This window comes from Euprymna scolopes, chromosome 31 (genome assembly GCF_053919585.1).
Source record: "Euprymna scolopes isolate OS-2025 chromosome 31, ASM5391958v1, whole genome shotgun sequence".
Taxonomy (NCBI): domain Eukaryota; kingdom Metazoa; phylum Mollusca; class Cephalopoda; order Sepiida; family Sepiolidae; genus Euprymna; species Euprymna scolopes.
In genome coordinates this window covers 88960031-88975961 of record NC_136512.1, presented here as the reverse complement: position 1 = coordinate 88975961, position 15931 = coordinate 88960031, and the positions used below count along the sequence as shown (strand labels likewise).

Genomic DNA, 15931 nt, shown 5'->3' with positions numbered 1-15931 from the left:
ACGACGTTAGATTTTTGCAGGGAGATGTTGACCTCTTCATACGTACAGTATTCCCAAATGGTAACTCATCTAATACTGACTAGGCTGAACATTGCTTAACTTCGGTAGTCTAATGGGATTTTTTTTTTTTTTTTTTTACATGTAAGTCACCACTTATCAAGGCCCAGAAGCCACTCGGGGTAAGGGTTATTGAGTGTACAGTAATCAATGGGATAGTATCGTAGTAATCGTTAGTATTGGAGATTTGATAAAGTGTCTTACTTAAAGGGGCGATTTATCAGGAATTTGTTTATGTTGGACTTGAAGACCTCCAAGTTGTAGTTAGGTGGGAAATAGGCAGACGGAAGAGAGTTCCACAGGTGTGCACTTCTAAGAAAGAAGCTTTGTTCATGGAATGTACATTTTGGTTTTGGCACAGTTAAAGAGTGGGGAAAATTTTTGACAGTGGTTTCAGCTAGACGGGTGTTTTTCGTAAAAGATTGGTCAGGGCGGACCAGGGATTGGAGCTCAGACGAGCACCTGTCATGGAAGTAACGATAAAACAAAGACAGGCTCGCTACGTCTCTTCTGTGGGAGAGAGGTTGCAGGGAAGAGAAAAGGACATCCCCCACTAAGCCATGAAGTCTATTTTGTACTCTGTCAAGGCAGAATAGGCTGTTTTTAGCAGCTCCTGCCCAGATGTGGCAACAGTATTCCATCCTTGAACGTACCTTGGCTTTTATTATGCCATATGTGCATGCATGCATATATATATATATATATATATATATATATATATATATATACATATGCTGGTGGACAGATTCACCCTAGTGCTCATGAACCAGCCCCCAGCTATGAGCTTGGATGACCACTTGGTGAATCTGGGTGCTGTATATAAAATGTGGCCCTCGTGCCTGTGTAAATACAAAGAATAGAACAGACAAACCTGGACTGTTCGTCATGATCTGTGCTGACTAGACACTGGCTGATGATGGCATATCGAATTCAGATTATTTGTAACGTTTTGATTCGAGATAGAATAGTCATATTTTTCACAGATCTGTGAATTCCACTTTTTCATTGCTTTTAATGAATGGAGTCTAAAAAATTCATTAAAAAAAAGTTTTACTCCAAATGACAAAAAAAAAATATTGATATTTTTTTTAAAATCAACTTTTGAAATTAAATTAAAAAAAAAAAATTTAACTCTGACTTTTAAAGCAACAAATTTATTCTGACCCTGACTCCGACTCCACAGCCCTGATAAACTGTTTCTATATTTGTCAATTTTTGTAAAGAAAAATGCGTCCTTGTCCAGAATTCCCTTTATATTAGAAAACAGATATAAAGAAAGATCTATATGATGTACACATCCATGACATAAAGAAAATATCATATTCCAAAAATCACATAAATTGATCAAGTGGTTTTATTCTTTATAAAGAAAATCTTTTTTAAGCGATTTTTTTTTCAATGCTTCTCCCCCCCATGTCAAAAACAGCTTTCTAAAATTTAAAAAATTTGAAATTATCTCCCTTCTTCCTTGAGATTGTTTTAAAGATTGTGTCGTGAGATCGTCTCTTGATTTTCTTCTTAAAAAAAATAAAACTACTCGATCAATTTATGATTTTCGATGTACAATGTTTTCTTTTCGTTACAGGAATACGTCCATCACACAGATTTTTCTTTTATTTTTGTTTTTTAATAGGAGGGGGAGGGGCGGGGTCTGGAAACGCACCCCAAAATGTGACCATTGTTCAAAAGCTTTTTTTTGAAACGTATGAATTTTTTTGTTCTTTCATCATCCAATGATGCTGTTAAAAGATGAAGTAAGGGAGGCAACTCTGATTACTTTTACGTTTGACAGATTTTCTTTATTTTTCTCTAATTATAAAAAATGTTTGTGTATGATATGAAACCAGATATAAAAAAAATTACCTGATCCTTTATTTTACTTTTATTGCAATCATAAATGTTACATTTTGTATCTTCCTTTTTATATTCGTGACATGTTCTGTCTTCTTTTTTTATATAACTAGCCTGGGTGCCTGGTGTTGCCCGGGTGTTTGAAGATGTGTGTTGAGCAAAAAAAAAAAAAAAAGTGGTAGTAGGCAGGCAGGCTTGAACCCATGACGTTAAGGTGGAAAAGAAAAAAAAAAAAGAAAATCTTACATCTTACCGCTACTCCATGACGTGACCGTAAGTTTGGAGCATTAAAATTAGGCAAAGTCAATCAAACCAATATGATGCCTTACAAAAATGGCTTGCAAAAATCGACCCCTGCTTGTAGAAAACTTCCCAGTTGAGGGTTATGGAATTAATGTTTGTGGTCAATTTTTCGATATTTGTTGCCCGAGACATCGAGCTTCAAAATAATACCAATCTCGTGAAAATCCGTCGCCTTTGTCTAAAGTTTTAGGCAGTGTTGCTATGTGTGTCTTGCTCCAATGCGTGTTGTAGTTTTTAACTCTGTGCGTGCATATATACGCGTTAAAGTTCACCATACTTTTTTTTTTTTTTGTTATCTTGGTCTTCTGAGATGCAGTTCTTTCTGTTCCTGAAAGTATCAAGTCCTTTCCATTTTTCGCCTAAATTCGGGTCTGTTTTGGTTTAATAGAAAGTTTTGTCAAGCTTCATCTAAAAAAAAACCCCAAAAAATCCGCAAACTTTCTATCAAACCAATACAGACCCAAATTTAGGCGAAAATGGAAAGTTGTATCCTATCTGAAAAAGTTAACTTTCGTGACCAATTGTGAGATGATGGGTGCGTTCACAGTACAAATGATGAAACAAGTTCATCTGTCGCACGTGTGCAATGCCCAGCAAACTAACGAAAAGGCCAAGGGATAAGTTCGGAGACCTGATTTTATAAGATGAACATTTTGTCCACAACGCAATGAATTGAAACTATCTTTGCGGATCTTAATTTTGATTCGCTGTAGATCCGTTGAATGTATGTTCACAGCCATCATCATTTTGTGGTCTCAGCTGAGATTGAACTCCCTACATCCTTCCAGTATTCCCTATCTGTCATAGCACCCAAAAGATCTTCCTTGGAGATAAATTTATCTCGTTGTATCCTATCTGGAAAAGTTAACTTTCGTGACCAATTGTGAGATGATGGGTGCGTTCACAGGACAAATGATGAAACAAGTTCATCTGTGGCACGTGCGCAATGCCCAGCAAACTGAACCCGTCTCTTGCAAACTAAGGTTGATACTCTCGGTAAGTCTCCATATAATTATTCTGTCCAGGTGTGTCTAACATGGAGTGGTAAACAGGATATGCACTCTACAAGCGGTCGCAAATAGGTTTTGCGACCACCCTTTGACAAATAAGCATGGATTTTGTGACAATATTGAGTGAGAAAAGTGGAAGTGACGTCGGGCAGACGTTCGAGAGAGTCATCATCATCACTACACCCTTGCAGTATTCCCTATCTGTCATAGCACCCAAGATCTTCCTTGGAGATGAATGTATCTCGTATTCTATCTGGAAATGTTAACTTTCGTGACCAATTGTGGGATGATGGGTGCCTCCACACTACAAATGATGAAACAAGTTCATCTGTGGCGCATGTGCAATGCCCAGCAAACTGAACACGTCTTTTACAAAAGAAGGTCGGCTTGCCAGTTTTAAGTTTGCACATGAATGAGAGAGAGAATGAAAAACGTTCAGAGAAAGGAAGTAATTGTTAAAAGAAAAAAAAAAATTACTAAGGATGTGTAGAATAAGAGATAATTCTTTCTTTTTTTTTTTTTTAACTGTTCTATTTTCTTAGTCAAAATTCCGGGTAATGCCGGTAGGCTTGCTAGTTTTAAATAGTTAAAAGTGTGAAAATAAACTGTTTTTATTACATTTTATTTACTTATCAAATTTTTTTATTTTTTTCTCAAGTAAATTTCTTTAAAAAGAGGATTCAGGTTAATAATCCTCCTCATTGGATTCGTCGTAATATTTTATCCGAGGAAAGTTGTTCAATCTATAATATAAATCACAAACGTCAGTTAGTGTGTGTGAATGTATGTTTGTATGTTGCGCTAAAACTTTCGATACACACAACCAACACTGATGAAATTGGTATCGTTTGAAAGCTCAGCCTCTCGGACGACAAATATCCAAAAATTGGCCAAAATCATTCATTCTTTCACCTTCAACTGGGCCGTTTTTTACAAGGAGGGGTCACTTCTTTCATCGACATTTCTGCAAAGTCATCATATGCCTTGCAATGACTAGTCTCATTTTGAATGCTACCAACGTCATTTATCGTGATATGTGCGGCAACAAAGCTGTTTGCTTTTTTTTTTATTTCCTTTTCATCTTAGCATTACAGGTTCGAGCCTGCCTGCTACTTTAAATTTTTTTTTTTTTTTTTTTTTTTTTTTTTGTGCTGCTATTTTCAATTTTTTTTTAGGGTGGTTAGTCAATGTTTTTTTTTTTTTAATTTTAGGACTCCTTGCTCAATACCCTACCCTAAAATTTCTCCATATCCGACCAACGACGGGTATCCCCACTAATCTTGCATAAATAGTGATTGAAGGTTCAATCCCTACCTTAGGTGTTAACCACAAAAAATAACAATAATTAAGACATCTATTTTGTCATGGTTGACAGAACAAGATCAATCTATCCGGTGAATCAAATAAAGGTTTCAGTTAAAAATTCCAAAGTTAAATAAAAAATGCACCTGAAGAAGGTCAAGGGTTACATCGATCGAAATATAAAACTAACAACCAAGATGATACTATTAGTGTAAATAATCTAAATAATAAAAATCATTTTCAATTATTTTCTTATCGAATTGTTTTTTTTTTTTCTCAAGCAAATTTCTCTAAACCAAGCATTCAGGTTAATCGTTGGATTCGTCATAATACTTTATCCAAGGAAAGTTATTTAATTCAATCTTCCATAAATAGTGATTGAAAGTTCAATTTCTATTTGAGATGATAACCATAAAAAATAACAATTAAGACATTTACCCAGTCATGGTTGACAGAACAAAATCAATCTATCCGCTGGATTAAATAAAAGTTTCCATTAAAAAAAAAAATGTAAAAAAAAAAAAAAAAAAAAAGTAAAAAAAAAAAATGCACTTGAAGAAGGTCGGAGGTTACATCGATCAAAATATAAAACTAATAACCAACATGATACTATTAGTGTAAATAATCTAAATAATAAAAAATAAAGTATAACATTGTTTTAGTTGTGGATGTCCTTTACAAATACTGACCCTCCTCCATTTAATGCAAATGTTTTATTCCATTTATCTGAACGATCGAAACACCTTAGGTTTATTCAATTAAAAATATTTTTAAATACCCGATATATATACCATGGCCATTGAAACCATTTAAAAAAATTTTTTATTGCAATTTCACCCCAAACAATTTTTATTGCAATTTCACCCCAAACAAGGCACATTGCCACTTTGCTGTAGGGGGCTACTATCAGGAACATAAGCTACAGGGGTACTATGTGGGGAGTTGGGCAGCAAGATGTCGGTTCACGTTAGACTTAAACTTCTGCATGTCAGTACAGTTGGGGAAGCAGGAACTCTGAAGGGAATTCCAAAGTCCAACAGTTCTGGGGAAGAAACTACTGGAGTAGAAAGCTCTCTTACATCTAGGGATCTCAACTGTGAAGTGGTGGGGTTGCTGCTTGTCGGGTTTGTCGGGGGTACTTACGTCGAGGGGGCACAAGTGCTTGCAGTTCGTCAGAGCATTCACCATCGAAATACTTGTAGAACAGGCAGAGGGATGCGACATTTCGTCGATGGGACAGAGGCTGAAGCTTAGATGACAGTTCAGGACCTATCAGGTTGGCAACTCTCTTTTGAACCTTGTCTAGGTCCTTATGATGTCTATTGCATATCTACAACATTTTGTAATATGAAGTGTGTAGCCGTTCCGTTTAAAGCGGCATGTTTATGTGCAGTTGACGTCAACAGATAAATGAGACTTGTTGAGCAGGCCTGTTTTAATGAAGGTCGTAGTCTGCCTCACACTGAGACTCAACTTTGTGTTAGTTCCGGCCCTCGTGTGTAGATTGGGTGAATACGAGGCAGCAGATGATGTACAGACCTTGAAAAAAAAAAGAGGATGGCAGTAATATCGTCACCTCAGGATTAACGTATTGTGAAAAAAAAAAGACACAACAAATGACTAACTCGGAGGTTACATCGGCCGAAACGTTGTGAGAATAATAATCAAGGTGAGAACAGTAGTTCGAACAACCCAAATAATATTGCAAACTAGTTGGATCCATGGAAATTTTGAGAAATATTATTAATCAACAAAAATGTTTTGATAAAGCGGATTTTTTTTTTTTTTGATAGAAAAACGAATGATATGCAGCAAATATGAGTTTATTAACATTTCTATGAAAATAATGTCCATTGTTTTTTTAATATTGAACTGACTCAAATACGATAAATTAATAAGTACTGATAAGTACTCCGAAAGTAATATTGTGCTACATAGTTCAATACAAATAATAAAATTATATTGTAAGAGACAATCTTTAGTTTACTTGTTCAGTCCAGTACCTCTTGGCAGGCAATGTTTGATTTTTTTTTTTTGCCTTGTTTCTTTCGAATGTCCCCTTTTTTTTTACATAATTACATGAGGTTTTGCTGACTTTCTTCAGTGAAGGACCACTACACATCGAAATTACTACAACTTCCTTTCTTACCCCATTACAATAATGATCATCTAATCTATATAATATTCTGCTTGTTCCTTCCTTCCTTAGTCCATGCGTTACACTTTGTAAAAGGCCAAATACAATTCTTGAAGGCCAAACTGCTTTGGCACCAAAATCAACAAAGATTAGACCATTCTTGTAATGACCTGTTCCCTGTTGATTACAGTGTAGAGTTAGTCCTGTGTAGTTCTAGGAGGTCCACCCTTCCCTGCTTTGCCTTCACTCTTTGAGAAGGAGTTGATTGTTAATCGCCTGAGGCACCCCTATCGAGAAATACTAACAGGGCTGTCCAGGCACTTTTAGCAGGTTACAGTGCTCCTCATCAAGGGGTGGGTTGCTGACTTTTCAAACCCATTTTCCAAACTTAGTGTCACATTTCTTGCGATGGGAGAGAAATAAAAACCCGTTATTTAACCTATAACTCAGGGGATGAAAGTTGTTTTTCATAAAGATGAGATGCCAGACATGCCACAAAGCGGAACCATTTCCACATAACCTGCCACCAAAGATTGATAGAAAATCAAGTGGCAAGACCGGATAACAGACAGGCAGACAGGGGGTTTAGCACCCCCCCCCCGTCAATGCACACCATGTTATAGCAGTGCCAGGTTCGTTGTGCCGGTCATATATGCCATATGTCAGTTTCAAGGCTCCCAAAACAGCTCTTTTATGGTGAGCTGTCCAAAGGAAAAAGAACCGTAGGAGGAGGACAGCGGAAACGGTTCAAGGATAATCTGTAGGTCTCCCTCAAACAGTTTGGTTTGTATTCTGACTCATGGGAAAACCTTGTCCAAGACAGATGTTCTTGGTGCACCACAAACTATGAAGGGGCTACAATTTGTATGCATTGAAGAATGCAAGGGGAAACATACTTTTAGAAAAAACAGAACAGTCAGCATCTCTACTATGGAATGATCTTACAGGTGTCTAACACGCGGGAGATACTTCAGAGCTCAGATTAGACTGACAAGCCATTACTGGATCCACAGATTCAAGACTCCCAAAACGGCTCCTTAATGGAGAACTGTTCTAAGGCAAAAAAAAACAAAACCTTGGACAGTGGAAATGGTTCAAGAATAGCTTGACGGTGTCCTTCAAACAGTTAGGTTTTACCACAAGTCTGAATACAAACCAATCTCAAAACGGATGTTTCTGGCATACTGCAAACCACAGGAAGTCATAATTACTGAATCTGCAAGCATTGAAGATTACAAAAGAAAACATTTGAAAAGATGGAACAATCAGCATCTGTACCTATGGTGCAGAATCATCCCACAGATGCCTTACATGCGAGTGATATTTCCGAGTTTGGATCGGACTGACGAGCCATCTCTGACCCCACAAAACAACTACATGATCATTGTTAGAAGCGATGGACAAACAAACAAAAAAGTGAAAGTTAGGCAATGGCTGTAACAGAACTCAAATAAAACATGCCCAATTCACAATCTGATTTTCATTAAAAAAAAAAAAAGATGATCCTCCATTTTTTTTTTTTTTTGGTCCCCCTGACAAAGGAGGGTTGGACCTAGTAATTCACTCTCATTCATCTGTTCATACTTTTCTTAATAACCATGTCTTGGATTTTAAAAAATTTTTGCACAAACATTAGTCATGGTAAAAGTAAATTTTTGCCAGAACGGATTTTCTGGGATAACTCAGGTTGCATCACTAGGGGCCACTATAGGGGGTAAAATTACCCGTAAATCGTTCACCTGTTCATTTGTACGCACTTTTCTCAATAACTACGCCTTGAATTAAAAAAAAATTTTTTCACAAACATTAGTCATGATGAAAGTAAATTTTTGCCAGACGGATTTATTCACTCATGAAGGGGGACCTCGCATGCTCTGTTTGTTTTTACACTAAAATAACAAATAAAAAAAACAACAACATTTTCTTAGTCAATTCATTGAAGTCAAACAATTATGTAAGATGTGAATGGTGTCATTTTTGTAGTCTTTAATTTTTTTTTTAATGATTCGTGTTAAAAGCATATTTTGCCAATCATCTTGGAATAGCTTTAATATAAAGAAAGTCTATAACTTATAAAATGAAAAGAATATGTAAAAAAAAAAAAAAAAAAAAAGAATAAAAATAATATACGAAGATTTTAGATATTAGCTAAAAATATTCCTTGAATATCGCTTTCCATTGTCGAGTTTATTTCGAAAATAGTTTTCATATAAAAGATCTTTCTTATTGATTGTATCTTATTTTAGCAATGTTCTAATACGACTTAAATTAGAAGTAATCAAATTTGATATTGGAATTGCGTCTCGATACGTTTTTCTTTTTCTTTTTATCCTTCAGGCATTGGTTGATTAGCTTGCTAACAAAATTTAGATTCACTATGAATATTGATTGCTTTCACGATAATCATTAGTTTATTTCAAATATATAATAATAATTAAATATATACGACATTAATCACATTGACCCACTGATTCTCGTTAGTTCACTAAAGTTAAGCAACATTGAGCATAGGCAATAAAAAATGAGTGATCATTTGAGAATACCAGGTACTGGTATTATTTATCTTTCTCCTACAATGGAACGATGTGACACAAGAGACGGAAAGAAATTAAAAAGCCAATGTCCGAGAAGAAGAGCAGTATGGTCTACAAAAAATTCCTGGGCAGCTCCACTGGTATTACCTGGTAGAGATATCTCAGACGATTAGCAATAAACTAATCCTATCTTCAAAGGGTGAGAACGCAAAGCCTGGGAGTATGGACCTTCTAGAACTGTACAGGACCAAACTCATATGTTGGTTTTTGTGTCGAAAGTAAAACCCATCTGAGCAGGTACTGTATGTGTGAAAATTGTGAAAAAGTAACCTGCTAATCCTTACTTATTAACACAATGAAACAAACCACTCCCCCCCTCCACGCTGAAAGTTTTGTTGTCAATTATGTAGTGAAGCTCGCTGACAAAATATATTATCATTTGTATTGGTTTCTATTTTATTTACAGAATCCAAGGATGTACTCAGCATGGATTAGTCTAAATCCCTTTGAGGCACACCCGACGTTTCACAGGAATCAAATAGAACTCCCTGTGTATCCTTGCTCCAAAAAAGAAAAAAATTAAATAAATAAAACCTGCTAATCTGCACATGTTGTCGCAACGAAACAACCACCTCCCTTGTCGGAAGTTCTGTTCTCAATCATGTGGTGAAGCTGTCATTTCAATGGGTTGATTGCTTAAGATTTGAACTTATTTCAGTTGTTGAGTTTTTTGTCGGTTTTATTTCGGTTTACTGCACAATTGGGATTGGTGAATCAAATGATAGAATATTGTGGAGATATCGATCGAAAAAGTTTGACTTGGCCAAGGCAGGTTAAACTAGTTTCCCCCAAGGGAAGAGGTATCCAGGGAATATCAAAATCGCAAGTGGGCTCCAATTGTGTGTATATCCTGGTTAGGGCAGATGATAACTTTATTTCTGCAGTTCTTACAGAGAGTTGGCAACGTCCTCCTATATACAGCACCTGGTATTTTCAAATAGTCACCCTCCTGTAGTGACCAGGCTTAACGTTGCTTAACTTTGGCGATCCAATTAAAACCGGTGTGTCAACGTGTTTATGCCGTATATATTATAGTTATTAAGCAGCAGACAGAGTTTACAAGTTGACAAGATTTTTTTTTTTTCATACACTCAAACATATAGAGAACAACCAACTCCGTGTACGCAAGTCGGTTGGTATAATTCTTGTTGCATAATTTTTAGATATTAAGTTTAATATCGAATTAATGTGTCCATTTGCAATTAAATATTTTCAAGGCGATGTAAAGAACTTGTAGCAGTCATATATTTCATGGATTATTCTGTTGTTGTAAAGTGCTGAATAATGGTTTGGCGTAAGAATTTTTCTGTTACACAAACAGCTTGCATTCCGAAGTTATATGAAAAAGATCTCTTTTGGTTAGATCTATCGAAATTGGTTACATTTTTCACGGCCTTTTCTATAAATATTATGTCATGTGTTCCTCAGGATTGTCTGAATTATTCCCTGCTTCCTTTGTTCCAGTTTGTTTGAATCGTTGGTCTAGTGGTCTCCATCACCTGTTTTAATACCTCATTCTAATTCCAATAGATTTTTTTACAAGAACTGGAAGATTGTGGAACTCTCTTCCTGATCACTGTTTTCTTCCTTCCTACAGGTCCTGGATATGACCTTAAACTATATCCGATGGTGAGGTCCCATCTTGCAGGCTTTGGGGAATGTGGAGCCACTCTTTAATTGCCATTGCTACCAGGTCCACTCTGACCCAGAGTGGTAGTACCTGTTAGGGTCCCAACTATGGGTTAAATAGAAACCGACTTGAAAAAAAACAAAAAAAACAAAACAAAAAAAAAAACAAATATATTCTATTAAAAATATTTTCTTCAAAATCACTGGATTCGACATTAAATAACCTGAAAAGGGTTGATATGCCGTAAAACAAGGACAACCAAACCAATCCTTCCTACAGACTTTTTTTTTTTCCAAGACTAAAGTCAATAGGAATTTCCTGTCTTTGCGATAATCATCTTTAGTTCTTGTTAGCTCCTTACATCAAGTGGTTTCATGCTTTGTCTCAGGCGATTTCCATAAAAAAATGGGTACACTGGTGGCTGCGACCTCCCCCCCCCATTCCCAAACCATGTTTTCGTATTCTTAACCAGGATTGGCTTGAAGTATGCCGAGTACTCTGTTAATTGGCATGAATGAACTGCCTTGACGCGGAACACAATGAACTCATTTCTAGCCAACTCCATCCACATCTGAACAGGCGTGTATCATTGAATAAAGCGTTAAACCGATGTCTTGATTTTTCTCAAATGTTTTCAAAAATAACGTTGTGTAATAAAAAGTAAAAATAAACAAAAACGTAAAACATAAGTGTTCTTGAAATGCTTCCAGATCATAAGAGTTTAAGACAATTGTTTTAGCCAGACTCACAATTGGACTATTTAAAAAAAAAAAAAAAAAAAAAAAACTAAAGCACTTTTGTTATGGCTGGTTGACTGTCAAGAAGCACCTGAAAGTCTCCTTTAATTAGCTACATGTCCGGACGACGTAATAACACCTCGTCTGGCCTATCTCGGTTTTCCTTTTCTTTTGGTTTAAAAAAAAAAAAAAAGGAAAGTTCGCGATTCAAGTTGTTGTTTTTGTTTTTTTTGTTTTTTAAATGTTTATAATCACATCCACCATTGGTTTTTCTTTTCTCTTAGCTTTGAATTGTTTTTAAAGGACGAATGATCAAAGTTGTTACTTTTGAGCAGAATGTGTTTTCACTATTTTTTTTTCCATGTTAGAAGTATTTCACAAGTTTAATAACTCTAATTACCTCCCTTTGTTAACTCTTTTATGTTGTAAGTACTCAGTAAAGTTATTACGTTTTCTTTTTGTATTATCTCCTTCACTGTCAATCATTTTGACTTCGGTTGTTAAATGTCCTTAGAAATTGTCCAGTGATGACTAGGGCCGTGACAACAGCATATTTTTTTCCTTGTTTTGATTCTCAGGTATATATTCATTGATATCTTATGTTTTTATGTAGAGTGATGTGGTTCTCGGTTGATTGTGTCTAAATATGTCAGATACCCGAGAGTTAAAACAATGAAAATAATATGCTGTGGTCAATTATTTTTGTGTTCGGAAAAGAAATCTTGTTTGTTACTTATTTGCTGTGTTATTTGACCAAAATGAAATTGAAATTATCGCCCTCAAAAGATGACTGTCGTCCGTATACTGCAGAAGTGCCAAAACAACAAACACAGATTTTTAGCAAATGTTTACTTTTCTGATGTCCATTATTTTTAAGGTTAATTGCAAAAAGAACGTAATTCGAACTTTTGTGTTTGTTTTAAACAATCTTCTGTAACGTCACACACATTCACACATGCGTTAACATGCAGACACTCGGAACCCAACACGTTGTAGACTCAGTCGCAAAGGAGACAAAGAATAGGAAAGAACTGCAACTCGCTGTTTCAGGTTTTAAGATAAGATCTTTATTCCTCGTCCTCCCGCCACATGTGACTTTTTGCTATGGTTATGACGTCACCCACGTCTCAAACGTGATCATATTCTCTAACGTCTAACTCCAAAAAACAACATTGGAATTGTTTTGTAAACTTCCATTCAGGTTTGGTTTTGTTGGGCAATAAAAACTCATCATTTGACATTTTCAATTTCTCTTCTTAGTTTATTTGAATAATTTCTTTTAAAAAAGTGAAGCACACATGGTCCCCCATGAGTGCACATTAAACGAGGCATAAAAAAAATGACTAAGTTCAGCATTTGCCCCCCCCCCCACATTTAGCCCCCAAAGTCCCTAGGGGACGTCAAATCCTGTTGAAAATGAACAAAGGTACACTTTTAGGCCGTACCATATGTAAATTTGAGTTCTGCACCATGCAAAAAAAGAAATGACCAAGTCCATCATTTGCCCCCCTCCCCCCAAAGTCCCCAAGGCCTTAACATATTTGAATTCAGCACCATGCAAAACTGCTAAATAGACATACGCAGGAAATTTTGGACAAATATGATGAAATAGTCCCAAAAGTTGAGTGTTTAAAAGAGCCCCTGGGGCACACCCAAGAGTTATCACGAATCATTAGCCATAGCTATTCGTAGTTGAGAAGGTTTCCTTGTAATTATTAAAGGAAAGAGATTGCGTAGGGGTGGGCAACCTTGCCTGGAACTTGACAGAAAATGTAAACTTATTAGATTAGAGACTTTGTTAGAGAGAGAGAGAGAGAGAGAGAGAGAGAGAGAGAGAGAGAGAGAGAGACTAGTCATTGGTGCACTGATCCAGATGTAATATGTGCATGAGTGGTCGATGCCTTTGTAGAGGTATCGGATGCTGCATATCTGCAACTATTACAGTCTTACCATGATTTCTTGATGCTATAAGTCTGTCTCTTTGTAGTTGATTTTTCACAGTTACATCAGTAGAATGCTTGCTGCCTATGAGCAATATCAGCTGAACAGGTTGAATAATTGAACCATTGCAGAGAGTGGGGCTTGCTATAGAATTTTCGCATTAGAACACATACTTCAACGCCCACTTTAGCCTATTCGGTTAGCCGATAAAAGTTTTACTTTTTTGTTTCTGATGTGTTCTCTCGTGGATTCCCAATCTGCCCTTTTGAAATATCTTGTCAATTTTGTGTAACAGCTGGTCGATTTGGAGGTCAAGACTTAAAGCAGAGCTCTACGGATAAATGTATCCCTAGTTGATCTTTTACAACTAAATACTTCCGTTTACTAACCAAATAGAGAAGTTATTGACCAAACCCACCTGATTTTTAGAATATGGTATCTTCATTCCAGTGGCGAGTACATATGTGCTATTGGGTGAGATTAGTAATTGACAATTTACCACTTTTTTAAATTCTGATATATTTTATTTCTGACTCCAAAATATAGGGGTTTTTATACAAAATAAATAAATGTTTATAATGTTTTGTTTTTTATGACACGTTATCATTTCTTTTCAGTCTTTCTGTATTTCACTGGAACGTTGATATTGTTGAAAAATATGGGATTTCTTTTCCTCTTTGGTGTTTAATTTTCCCCGAATTCGTTTCTTTTAAACTTTCATGATTGTTGTAATGGTGGGCTAGAAGCAATAAAATTGAAATTTAATCGAAGGTGTTGGATCAAAATTCAGCGTAATAAACTACGGTTTGTTCCTTATCGTCATTTTCTCGCTAACCGCAATAATTCGTTTTTGCCGTCTTTTATTTTTTATTTTATTTTTTTATTTATTTATTTATTTATATGATTGGAAGACATAAAAATAATACTAATAATTCGTCTAAGAATGTGATGAATTTCTTCAATTAAAATATCTGTTAGATGATGTTTCGTCGGGGACGCCAAATCACCTATCACCGCCTAGAAAACAGGGGAAGTAATGCAAGAATGAAATGCCTCCAGAAATATGCCGGAATGCTTAAAATAGTAATAGTTGAAAAGACATTTTTCACTTAGTAATTAATTAGCTTTGGAAGATTGTCCGTGGAAAAAAAAAAAGAAAAAATCACCAAAAGATGAGCGTTTTATTATTTCTAGTCGTCACTTGGAAAAAAATCACTCGCAAATATATACATCATTATCACAAAAGAATTTTGCGTTAAGCTCTTGGTTTGCTGTGAAAGCAAGTTATGAAAGGAGGAGACAAATGTATTGTTTTTTAGGCTGGCGTCTGGTTTGAATTTCTTTCTTTTTTTATTCTTTTTTTTTCTTTTCCTTTTTCTTCTATTTTTTATTTTCTTTCTTTTTTTTCTCCCCCCCCCTGTTTTCTTTTTTTTTCTTTTCTTTTATAAAGTGATGTGTTTCGATTTTTGACATAGTGGCTGAAGTTTGCAAACCTGTTATTAGGAAGGTTGTCGACCATGACTAAAACAGGCCTCCCGCCCTCCTTCTCTCAAAGAATGGAAGAGGAATAACTACAATTCTGACCAGAGATAGGTTCGCCTGGAAGTCAATTTCTAAATACCATCACGTGCCAGCATGTAAAACCGACGTAAAACCCAAATATGATAAATTAATCTTCTACTATTATATAAAAGGAACATTGTTTGTGAGTTTGGTCCCTATGGACTCCTAAAAGTACTTTATGTGTCTGGCAGTGTTCGTAGATAGATTTTGTATTGGAATATCTTTGATAAGTATCGATAATTGATAAATTTAACTGAAGAAGGAACAGGCGACTTTGACTAAAGTCAACACCTTATACAGCCTAACATCAAAAGTGCATTTGAGAAGTTTTATTATCACACAAGCAGAAAGACCTTGCATAAAAACTCAACAGTAGATTTTTTTATATGACAGGGACGTGTTCAATATGAATGATACTGATTAGAGCACAATTGAATCATGATACTTGACTTTTGCATTTTAGACTTTAGTTCAAGCCATTATATTTAAAAAAAAAAAATAATTTTATCAAATAAAGAGTAGTTTCTCTACAGTGCAATGTAGACTACAATGTATTGTGGAGTAAGTCATTGCAGGGAGGCATGTGAATTAAATAAAAGTTTTTCTGTTTTACATACGTATGTGGTCTCGTCTTCTTGATCATTGCTTTTTCATGTGGTCGTTCCTTGTATTGTCTAGTGACTATGATCGGCTGTTTAACACATTTTATTTTTTTTTACAAAGGAATCACCACTTATCAAGGCCCAGAGGCCACTCGAGAATAGGGGTTAAAGATTGTACAGTAGTCAATGGGACAGTATCGTAGT

General features: G+C 35.7%; 1 protein-coding gene across 11 annotated transcripts in view; it reads left to right on the top strand.

Annotated features, from left to right (window-relative positions):
• LOC145255848 (uncharacterized) overlaps nucleotides 1-15931 on the top strand; it is a 542783-nt gene that overhangs the window by 140040 nt on the left and 386812 nt on the right. The gene's annotated exons all lie outside the window — the stretch shown is intronic.